The sequence below is a fragment of the Hylobates moloch genome, unplaced genomic scaffold (assembly GCF_009828535.3).
Source record: "Hylobates moloch isolate HMO894 unplaced genomic scaffold, HMol_V3 SCAFFOLD_3, whole genome shotgun sequence".
NCBI classification, from domain to species: domain Eukaryota; kingdom Metazoa; phylum Chordata; class Mammalia; order Primates; family Hylobatidae; genus Hylobates; species Hylobates moloch.
This window is the reverse complement of record NW_026652278.1, coordinates 86417577-86428238: the sequence shown is the minus strand read 5'-3', so window position 1 is coordinate 86428238 and position 10662 is coordinate 86417577. Positions and strand designations below refer to the sequence as shown.

At 44.4% G+C, this 10662-nt stretch overlaps 2 pseudogenes; both read right to left on the bottom strand.

Moving 5' to 3' along the window:
* Positions 1–2281: 2281 nt before the first annotated feature.
* LOC116480873 (coiled-coil-helix-coiled-coil-helix domain-containing protein 2-like) lies at positions 2282–5016 on the bottom strand (annotated as a pseudogene).
* A 3682-nt stretch (positions 5017–8698) lies between these two features.
* On the bottom strand, positions 8699–10660 carry LOC116479433 (adenylyl cyclase-associated protein 1-like; annotated as a pseudogene).
* Positions 10661–10662: the final 2 nt, after the last annotated feature.

Sequence of the window (10662 nt, the reverse complement as noted above, 5' to 3'; positions counted from 1 at the left end):
CTTATGGGACAGGTCATGCCTTGGGCCCCAATACCTTACCGTGGTTCCTGAAGCATGCTGCTCCTGGTAATCATCCTGTAGCCCCTCTCAGCTTCCATTGCACTGCTGGATAGGGGCGCTGGGTCACAGAAGAGCCTATCACCCCTCTGGGCTGAAGTTCTCCCGGCCATGCCTGGGGTCACAGTTTTCCCTTGACCCGGAGCTCCAGCCCCACAGGCAAAGGAGATAGTAAGCCTGTCGTCTCCACTCCTGGCTGGCTCGCCAAAATGTTATGGTAAACTGAGGACCAGAGAGATCAAAATGGGGAATATAGGAGGATGTTTATTTAAGGCATGCACTGGCTCAGTGGATTCACATTCAAAAAGCTGAGCATTGAACAAAAACAGAGTTTAGCTTATATAGGCTAGCATTCAAAAGCAAAACAAAGGCAGTAAGTTTTACAGTGACTAGTCATGTAATCCATTACATAACTGCTGACCTTGCCAATAACTTGTGGCCTTGCATAGCTAGTGGCTAGCAGCTGCATCAAAAGAAAAACAGGAACTTTGCAAATCCTACTAAATACAAGCATTGGCAAACATAGTCATAACTAATAGTACAATACAGGAGAGACAGTAAAGGAATTTGTTTTTCTTCTTTTAACCTTGCTTGGGGGTGTCTGGAGTTCATTTCTGCAGGCTAGGTCACCACGACCTGTCTATAGCCTTGCCTGCAGCAGAGAAAAACTTGTGTTTCTTACTTCACCTTTAATTACTGCATTTATTCACTTTTCTTGGAGTGAATAAATGCAGCACTTATTATTATTATTATTTTTAAATTTCTGTCTCATGCCTATTGGGCTCCATACTAAAATTGTGAGTGGATTGTATGCCACAATTACAGTATTAGAGCATTCTGGGTTTTTCTATGTATTTAATTTTACTAATGTGTTTTATACTTCCATTTTTTTCACATTAGCGATTTTTTTTTCAGACTCAAGAAGTCACTTGAGCATTTCTTGTAAGATGGGTCTGGTGGTAGTGAATTCTTTCAGGGCCTTTTTCTTTTGAGACAGGATCTCCTTTTCTTGCCCAGGTTGGAGTGCAGTGGTGCAATGTTGGCTCACTGAAGCCTCAGCCTCCTGGGCTCAAGCGACCCTCCCACCTCAGTCTCTCTAGTAGCTGAGACTACAGGCATGCACCACCACACCAGGCTAATTTTTTTTGTTTTTTGTATTTTATTTTATTTTATTTATTTTATTTTTTTTTGTAGAGATGAGGTCTCACTATGTTGCCTGGGCTGGTCTCCAACTCCTGGACTCAAGTGATCCTCCTACCTTGGCCTCCCAAAGTGTTGGGATTATAGGTGTGAGCCACTGTTCCTGGCCTGGTACCTTAGAATCATATAGGGAGCAATGACAAATAAGAAATGATGTTTAGAGCCTGGGCAACATAGTGAGACCCTTGTCTTTACAAAAAACTAAAAAATTAGCTGGGTATGGTGGCTGATGCCAGTTGTCCCAGCTACTTGGGAGGCTGATGTGGAAGGATGGTTTGAGCTTGGGAGGTCGAGGCTGCAGTGAGCAATGACTGCCACTACAGCATGGATGACAGAGAGAGACCCTGTCCAAAAAAAAAAGAAAAAGAAAAAGAAAGAAATGTTGTTTAACTTTCTTTGATTTGTATTTGCATGAATGTATGCTTTTTGTTTTGAGAGTCTCACTCTGTCACCCAGGCTGGAGTGCAGTGGCACAGTCACGGCTCACTGCAGCCTGGACTACTGGGCTCAAGCAATCCTCCCACATCAGCCTCCCGAGTAGCTGGGACTACTGGCTCATGCCACCACACCCAGCTAGTTTTTTGTATTTGTTGTAGAGATGGGGTTTCACAGTGTTGCTCAGGCTGGTTTCAAACTCATGGCTCAAGAGATCCTCAGCTTTGAAGTCCCAAAGTGCTAGGATTGCAGATGTGAGCCAGCATGCCTATATTAATTTTGTTTTGGGTGGGCAGTGGTGAGAAAATCACTTTATTCTAGTTAACTCTCAAACAATAAACTTACAACAGCTCGTTTAAGGAAACCACAGAAATATTTGTCCAGCCCAAAATTCTATACCATCTCGGTGAAATTCTACACAGTGAGAACACCCTCTTCCATTGTAATTCTGAAGCAGGAAAGATATGAATGACAGAGGAGAATTTTAACTGATGGTTTTATACTTTATACCTTTACTGTCAATTATATTTTATGCTAAATTAACTTGGTCTTGAGAGCCATTTTCATTTCTTCAGTTTGGGTTTCTTGATTAGGCTATTCCATTTGCAAATCTGCACTGTTTCAGCACCCCATTGAAACCTCACAGAGCTTTATGTCATCCTGGTTCTGGGCAGGATGATGTTTCATCTCAAAAGCAAGGCTGCTGCTGCTGTGCTGGCTGGGTTCCCTGAGGTTCTTGGTAAGTGAGGCCAGGCCTTGGAGGCTCAGCATTATTTCTTCCACTAAAGCCCCTAGTGTGTGCCCAACAGTAGAGCCTGCAGCAATGCCAGCTGCAGTGGTTGCCATTTGGGCCATCAGAGCTAGCTACGAAGGTGCAGCAGCAGGAAAGCCAGTTGCAGAGGGTGGGGCTGCTGCTGGGGGCTGAGCTGTGGTGCTGGGTTGGGTGCAGTTCTCATCTCAAGTGCCCGGCTGGCTGGAGGGGCCGTGCAAGTGATGATGTGGCTTCCATGCAGCATTATGGCTGCACAGAGGCTCAGCCTGTGAAAGCCTGCAAAGAGCCCAACACCATAAATATGTTACGAATATTGTTTCAAAATTGTATGAGATTTCTAAAAAGTTGATAGATCTTGGTACATGTAGTGAGTTGCTTTAATCTGATGCTTTTCTGCATAGAGCTTTTAGCTCTGTGCAAATCCTAGTGTTATGTCTTCAAGGATATTCATGGAAAGGACCAGGAATTATACTCTTGAATAGAGGTTTCTGACAGCTTTGTAGATCATATCATTAGACTATGTAAAAACTTACAGAACACTAATAAAAAACTGGTGCATTCATGAAGATCACTAATTGTGTTAGTCCATTCTTGCACTGCTATAAAGAATACCTGAAAGAAAGTGTAATTTATAAAGAAAAGAGGTTTAATTGGCTCAAGGGTTCTGCAGGCTGTACGGGAAGCATGGCTGGGGAGGCCTCAAGAAACTTTCAATCATGGTAGAGGGGAAGCAGGCACATCTTACATGGCCAGAGCAGGAGGAAGAGAGAGAGAGGAGGTGTTACACACTTTTAAACAACCAGATCTCATGAGAACTCACTCACTCTCATGAGAATAGCACCAAAGGGGAAATCTGTCCCCACAACCCAATCACCTCCCACCAGGCCCCACCTCCAACATTCGGATTACAACTTGACATGCGATTTGGGACACAGATTCAAACCATATCACTAACTCAACATCAAGCAGAACAAGAATTAATTACATGGGACTGAACTGATGGAGGAGTGAAATGATTTTTATCTATTTGTTTGAAACATTGCTGATTCTTTTCATGTTTTGTTTTGTGGAATCAAGAAAACTTTTATTTCTTTTGAGCTACTTGTAAGTCACAGAAATTGGGTAAAATATACTGTTTTTTTTTTGTTGGAAACAGAGTTTTGCTCTTGTTGCCCAGGCTGGGGTACAATGGTGTGATCTCGGCTCACTGCAACCTCTGCCTCCCGGGTTCAAGTGATTCTCCTGCCTCAGCCTCCCAAGTAGCTGGCATTACAGGTGCCTGCCACCATGCCCAGCTAATTTTTGTATTTTTAGCAGAGGGGTTTCACCATGTTGGCCAGGCTGGTCTCGAACTCCTGACCTCAAGTGATCCACCCTCCTTGGCTTCCCAGAGTGCTGGGATTACAGGCATGAGCCACTGCACCCAGCCTAAAATGTACTTTTGGGAGCAAATTGAGACATTTACCTTTCTCTATACCTGATTTCTCCAGAATTCAGAAACTGTTTGTGTGTATTCTTACATTTTGGCAATACAGTTATTTGCATAAGCTCAGTAAGAATCCATTTTTTTTAAACAGTACACAAGTGGAGACACTGTTTTCTTTTTTAAACCACCATTTGACTGGAATGACATATTTTCTGATATGATCAGACTGCTTTAAATAACTGAAGTTGACTTATAAAGCCGATAGACATGGGGAATGACTGGCCTGGTACCTTGTCTACACAGTTCCCTTACAAAGTTCCTGACCTTGTGGTAAGAAAAGAATATCAGTTTCTGGCCTCATGTGGTGGCTCATGCCTGTAATCCCAGCACTTTCGGAGGCTGAGGCAGGTGGATCACAAGGTCAGCAGCTCAAGACCAGCCTGGCCAAGATGGTGAAACCCTGTCTCTACTAAAAATATAAAAAATTAGCCAAGCATGGTGGTGGGAACCTGTAATCCCAGCTAATCTGGAGGCCGAGGCAGAGACTTGCTTGAACCTGGGAGGCGGAGGTTGCAGTGAGCTGAGATTGCACCCCTGCACTCCAGGCTGGGTGACAGAGCGAGACTCCGATTAAAAAAAAAAAAAAAAGATATCAGTTTCTGACAGGCACAGGAACCTTAATATATTTTGAGACCTAGAGAAGAGAGGAATTTAATCTAGTTTGTACAGGTATGACAGGTACAGTCTGATGCCGAATCCTTGGCTTGGTAACTGCACTCCAGCCTGGGTAATGGAGTGAGACTTTGTCTCAAAAAAATAAAAAAATTAGCTGGGGGTGATGGCACACAACTATAGTCCTTGTTAATCAGTGTTCTCACACACACACACCTTTGGACACTTGGCTGATTATCTCTTTAGGATGAGCCCGTGGAAGGGCACACACTGGGTCACTGGATGTGCTCACAATGTGCTCCTTACTTTTCTGGCTGTGAGTCCCTTCCCTTAAAGTTCTCACTACCCCAGGCCCCCCAGGGTGATCTTTTGAGAAAAAGGCCTGTTCCTGTCTTATCCTGTGTAAAACTTTCCAAGGCTTCCCATTGCCTGCAGGGAAAGGTCCAAACTTCATCCTGGGCCAGCCTCTCGCCAGCCTTGGTGCCGCCCACTGGCTAGAGCACCACATCTCCACTTGGCTTTGAGTTCATCTGAAAAATTGGGACAGATTACACCATCCCCTTCACATTGCCAACTGGCTAAAGAAGTGAGGAAGTTAAGCATTTAGCACAGAGACTGTCTCTTTGTAAGTTTTAGCTGGTAGTGATTGAAACCGTGAACTCCCCATTGCTGAGACCAGCTCGGTTGGGGAGACCCTAACCCAGTGGCGCTAGAGGAATTAAAGACACACACACAGAAATAGAAGTGTGAAGTGGGAAATCAGGGGTCTCACAGGCTTCAGAGCTGAGAGCCCCAAACAGAGATTTACCCACGTATTTATTAACAGCAAACCAGTCATTAGCATTTTTTTTTTTTTTTTTTTGCAGGAGCAAATGTTAGATTTATTATTTAGGGAATTTAAAATCATCATTAGTATAATCAAGAAAATTTTTTAAAAAGATGGAGAGCTTTGCCAGAAAACTGGTAACTATAAAGAAGAGTAGAATCAAATGAAAGTCCTAAAACTTAAAAATATAACATCAGATATTAATTCAGCAGATTAAAATGGAATAAGAATGGATCACTAAACTGACATATAGGTTAGTAGAAAATATTCGTTTCTGATGATACAGAGAACAAAAGGATTGGAAATATAGAATGAATGTAAGTAACATATAGTAGATGGTAAAAAGTATTGTTTCTATAGATGTTAAATTAACTGAAAGTATCCCTTATGGGAAACGAAGGGATGGGCCGAATTAAAGGAACAGGTTGCCCTAGTTAACTGCAGCAGGAGCATGTCCTAAGGCACAGGTCACTCATGCTATTGTTTGTGGCTTAAAGAATGCCTTTAAGCTGTTTTCTGCCCTGGGTGGGCCAGGTATTCCTTGTCCTCATTCCCGTAAACCCACAACCTTCCAGCATGGGCATTAAGGCCATTATGAACATGTTACAGTGCTGCAGAGATCTTGTTTATGGCCAGTTTTGGGGCCAGTTTATGGCCAGATTTTGGGGGGCTTGCTCCCAACACCCCATTTTGAGTCCTTAATCTCTATTATCAGTAAATAACGTTCTTTTCAAATGATTGATGTAACTCCTGCAGGCTCTGCCTACATCTGTCCACTGGCAATTGACACTTTGTTCAAGCCCCACATAGGAGCACTTACAGTGGAGTGTACTAAAAGAGGATGTCTCTTAGTCTTGGGCCACAGAAGTGAAATTGATATTTTAGTTCAGATAGGAAGTCTGGAGAGGAGTTGGCCAGGACAAGAGTGGGGGCCCAAGTTAGGCAAGCAGAAGGAAGAGCCCAGGGCAGCTCCTGCATGGGTCCAGCTCCCTAGGTGGTGTGAAGCTTGGTGAGCAAGGGGCTAAGGAAGCCGCTGGGGCAGAGCCACATAAGCAGGGTTGGCCAAGGGAGAAGTGAGGATGGCAAAGCAGGCAGGAAAGGGTGGAGGGCCCCACAGGTTAGGCAAGGAGTTCAGACAGTCGAGGAATGATGGAAAGCCAATGGGGGCAACTTTGCTTTGGGATCCAACAGTGACTGTTGGTACCCAGCTCTGCTATTTACTAGGTGAGGGATCAAAGACAAGTTACGTTCTCTGAGCCAATTTCTTCATCTGCAAAATGAGAATAATAATTGTACCTTCTTTGGTGGTCAGGGCTCAGTGCAATGATGTATGTAAAAGGCTCTGCATGTCCTCTGGACTCAGCAAAGGTTAGCCATATACAAATAAATGCAGATTCTGGATCCAACCCCCAAAGTAAGGAAAGACTGGTCCCTAGGTGCCCTTGCTGGAAAAAGTGGGATGGAAAAAGTGGGATGGAAAGAGTGGGATTCTTTTATTTTTTGTAGAGTCTCACTCTGTCACCTAGGATGGAGTGCAGTGGCACGATCTCAGCTCACTGCAACCTCCGCCTCTCAGGTTCAAGCAATTCTCCTGCCTCAGCCTCCCAAGTAGCTGGAACTACAGGCGCACATTCCACGCCTAGCTAATTTCTTTTGTATTTTAGTAGAGACGGGGTTTCACTGTGTTGCCCAGGCTGGTCTTGAACTCCTGAGCTCAGGCAATCCGCCCGCCTCAGCCTCCCAAAGTCCTAGGATTACAGGTGTGAACCACCATGCCTGGCCATGATTCTTGATAAAGTGGCTTTGTAGGATTCTTGGCTAAAACTCGGCTCACCAGGCCGAGACAAGGCATAGTTGAAAGGAGGATGCAAAGGAGCCTGACTCCACTTTAGTCTAGGAGGGACACTTGTCAGCTGTTCTATCCTTAGCATCCAGAAGTGAGTAGCACACAGTGGGTCTTTGGTCAATCATTGGTAAATTGGTAAATGAACACACCATCCTGAGGAATTTTCTTAGGGCCCTAATTGAATGAGAGAGATACATTTTCCTCCCTTAGCTTTCAAATCCCTGGAGTTAATAAATAGAAACATATATTTTTCCTAGAAAATAATACATTTGTTAAAACAGATTCAACCTGCTTTCATTTTCTATGTCAGCAAATGGTGAGGAAATAATGTTTTTAGTGTTTTAGGTGATGTACTTTTCTAACATGCTTTTTATTTGTATGAAATAAAAACAGGATTATTTGGAAACAAATAGCTATCCAAAGTCACATAAAATATGTCTCTCATACTTTCCTTATCAGTTTCTGGTGGCAGGTGTCAACCTAAGCAGTACATTAGAACCACTTGGGGGCTTTAAAAAATCCCAATGCCAGGACCACACTTAGGGCAATTAATTCAGAATCTCTGAGGCTGGGACCCAGGCACCTTCACTTTGCTTTTTTTTTTTGGTATTTATGTTATTCTATTTTCTGTATAACTTTAAGTACATAAAGATTTATTTCCACAGGCCTCAGGAAATGGGTAGAAATCACAGGACAATCTCTCTTCCCACCAAAAAAGTTGCATATTTTGGTAAGTGTTTGTCCTAGAGGGAAAAAACTGAAATTTACATTAGCAGTGCTGTGCAAGATTCTTACATAAATCAAGACCTAAAAGCAGCTTGCAGTGGAGGTTTTGGTCCCCCGTTCAGGTGCTTGGACAGAAGCCATAAGCTGGTGAGCATGACAGGGAAAAGGAGGCAGTGAAGACAGGTGACAGGCACCTAGCAGGGAAGGAGGATTCAGGAATCCCAGACTCCTTGGAATGGTGTGTTTTTTCTTTTTCTTTTTCTTTTTTTTTTTTTTTTTTTTCATCTCTGTAGGAAGGTGCTGAGCAGGGATCCCAGAGAAAGAAAGCATCGAATACTCCTTTAACTGCCCTAGATGAAGGACACTGCTACAGCCGCTAGTACCGGAGACTCTCCTATCTCATGGTTGAGGCAGACCCAGGATAGAATAGTGAATAAAAGGAATGCTTATAGGAAACAATTTTGCGTGGAATGCTAGATGGCCAAGCCTCAGCCTTTGGTCCAGTGCAATCCTTGCCTCACTTGTCAATAGTGAAAAATTAGTTTGGTTAGAAGAACTATCTGGAAACACACCAGCTTCTGCTACCTTCATGCTCATTGTTAGAAAAAGATTAACCAGTGTGAACATTCTGATCTGTTAATTCCTGGGACTGTTTTCTTTCCAATGGACTGTTTGTTGGTAGAATAACCCCCAAAAGCTCAAAGCTAAAATGCATCATTAGCCCTGGTCAGCAGTTCCTTAAGAATGGACTGGTGGCATGATTGAGCTGATATGGAAAAGCTGCACCTTCCTGCAGAAGATCAACTGACCTGCTACCCCATCGCAAATCTCAGCCTGAGGTATATTTCAGTGAATGCAGGTAGCTGTGCTTTTCAGAGCAGAGAAGCAGTTTTAAGAGCAGAAAGGTAGAGAAAATCTGGAAAAGAACCATTTTGATACAGATTTATCCCATGGTGTGAAGGGAGGGCAAAGAACCCAGTGGCACTTCGCTTATCCAGCAATTTCTGTCACTGTGGTGACCAACTTCTGCCCATTCCAGAGGGTCTTGAACTGCTCAGGAACTGGGAATTCATTAAAGTCACCGCCTTCTGTAGGAATGAGGACGTTCATCTCAGAAGATTTGGCACTGACTATTTCACAATCCAGGGAATTCTTGCTCAGGTAAGCACGGCAGCCATCTGTTTTGTTGATGGAAATGGTTGGCACTTTACTCATTACCTGAACTTTGACATCCCTACTGTTGATTATCTCCACAATGCCCACCATATCATCGAATACCAGACCAAGTTTCTTACAATTATCTACTGTAATGGAGTTAATTTTGCCCTTGATTTGCAACATCGTGTTGACACACTTGTATATGTAAGCCGCCTGTTTCAGCTCTGTGTCATCAATCACCAGGTTGGAAACATTTTCCTGATTTTCCACTCTCCACTTCCTGCCCTCCAGTTCAAGTACAGATGGCTCCTTCTTTGTAGCTGGTTTGGGGTTTAGGTGCAGAGAATGGCTTGGGGCCACTGAGTACTGGACCACTCTGAGCCTTCAGGGTAGGGTTCCTGTGAGTCTTCATGTCATCAGATACATGTTTCAGGGCATGTGATGCTCTCCCCCTGATTAACCTGCGCAAACAGTGCTGAGAGGGAAGCGGACTCATCTGAGCCTGAACTGACAGAGACTAGTGGAGGAGGGAGGCTTGATGGTGGGGGAGGAGTAGCTGATGCAGCAGAGGGTCCAGATGGCAGTCCACTCAGTTCTTTTGTCACAGGCCCCGTTTTGCTCCAGGCAGTCTGGTGGTATGGAACTCATTAATGTAAGCCTGCAGCTCTGTGCATATACTTAAATAAGCTTTGACTCAGTCTACATGCTTCTTATCCACATCTTTGTACTCTTTAAGGACTCAGTTTGTATAAAACACAGCAGCATGATTCATTTCTTTCTTTTTTTTTTTTTGAGACGGAGTCTCGCTCTGTCGCCCAGGCTGGAGTGCAGTGGTGCAATCTGGGCTCACTGCAAGCTCCGCCTCCCGGGGTTCACGCCATTCTCCTGCCTCAGCCTCTCCGAGTAGCTGGGACTACAGGCGCCCGCCACCACGCCCGGCTAATTTTTTTTTGTATTTTTAGTAGAGACGGGGTTTCACCGTGATCTCGATCTCCTGACCTCATGATCCGCCCGCCTCGGCCTCCCAAAGTGCTGGGATTACAAGCGTGAGCCACTGCGCCCGGCCAGATTCATGTCTTTCACATAAGGGCCAGGATTGGGAGCCACAGCCACCCAGCCTAGGGCCTGGATATTTTCGCTGACAGCTGACAGCTGATTAATCAACTTGCTGCCTCGGTTCTTCTCCCAAAAGGTTATCACTTCTTTGATCTGCTCTGAGATAGGTGCCAACAAATCGGAAAGCTTATTACCTACCGGCTGTTGACACTGAGAAGCTGTAACCAAGAGAGCTCACTCCAACTTCGAACCTGTGTGGACCATCTCCACATCTTTCTGCATGTCTCCCCCAGTCTCTTTACTGATCTTCAAGTGCTCCGCCACAGGGCAGGCAAGCAGCGAGTCAAATGCCTGTGCATATGGAGCTGCTCCTGCTTTTGAAGGACTATCTCCATATCCACAGTGCATGTCAGAGGTATGGGATACTGCCTCCAGGCGGCCCACTGCCCTGTCCAATTTTTCTACCAGATTTTGCATGTCAGTCATAA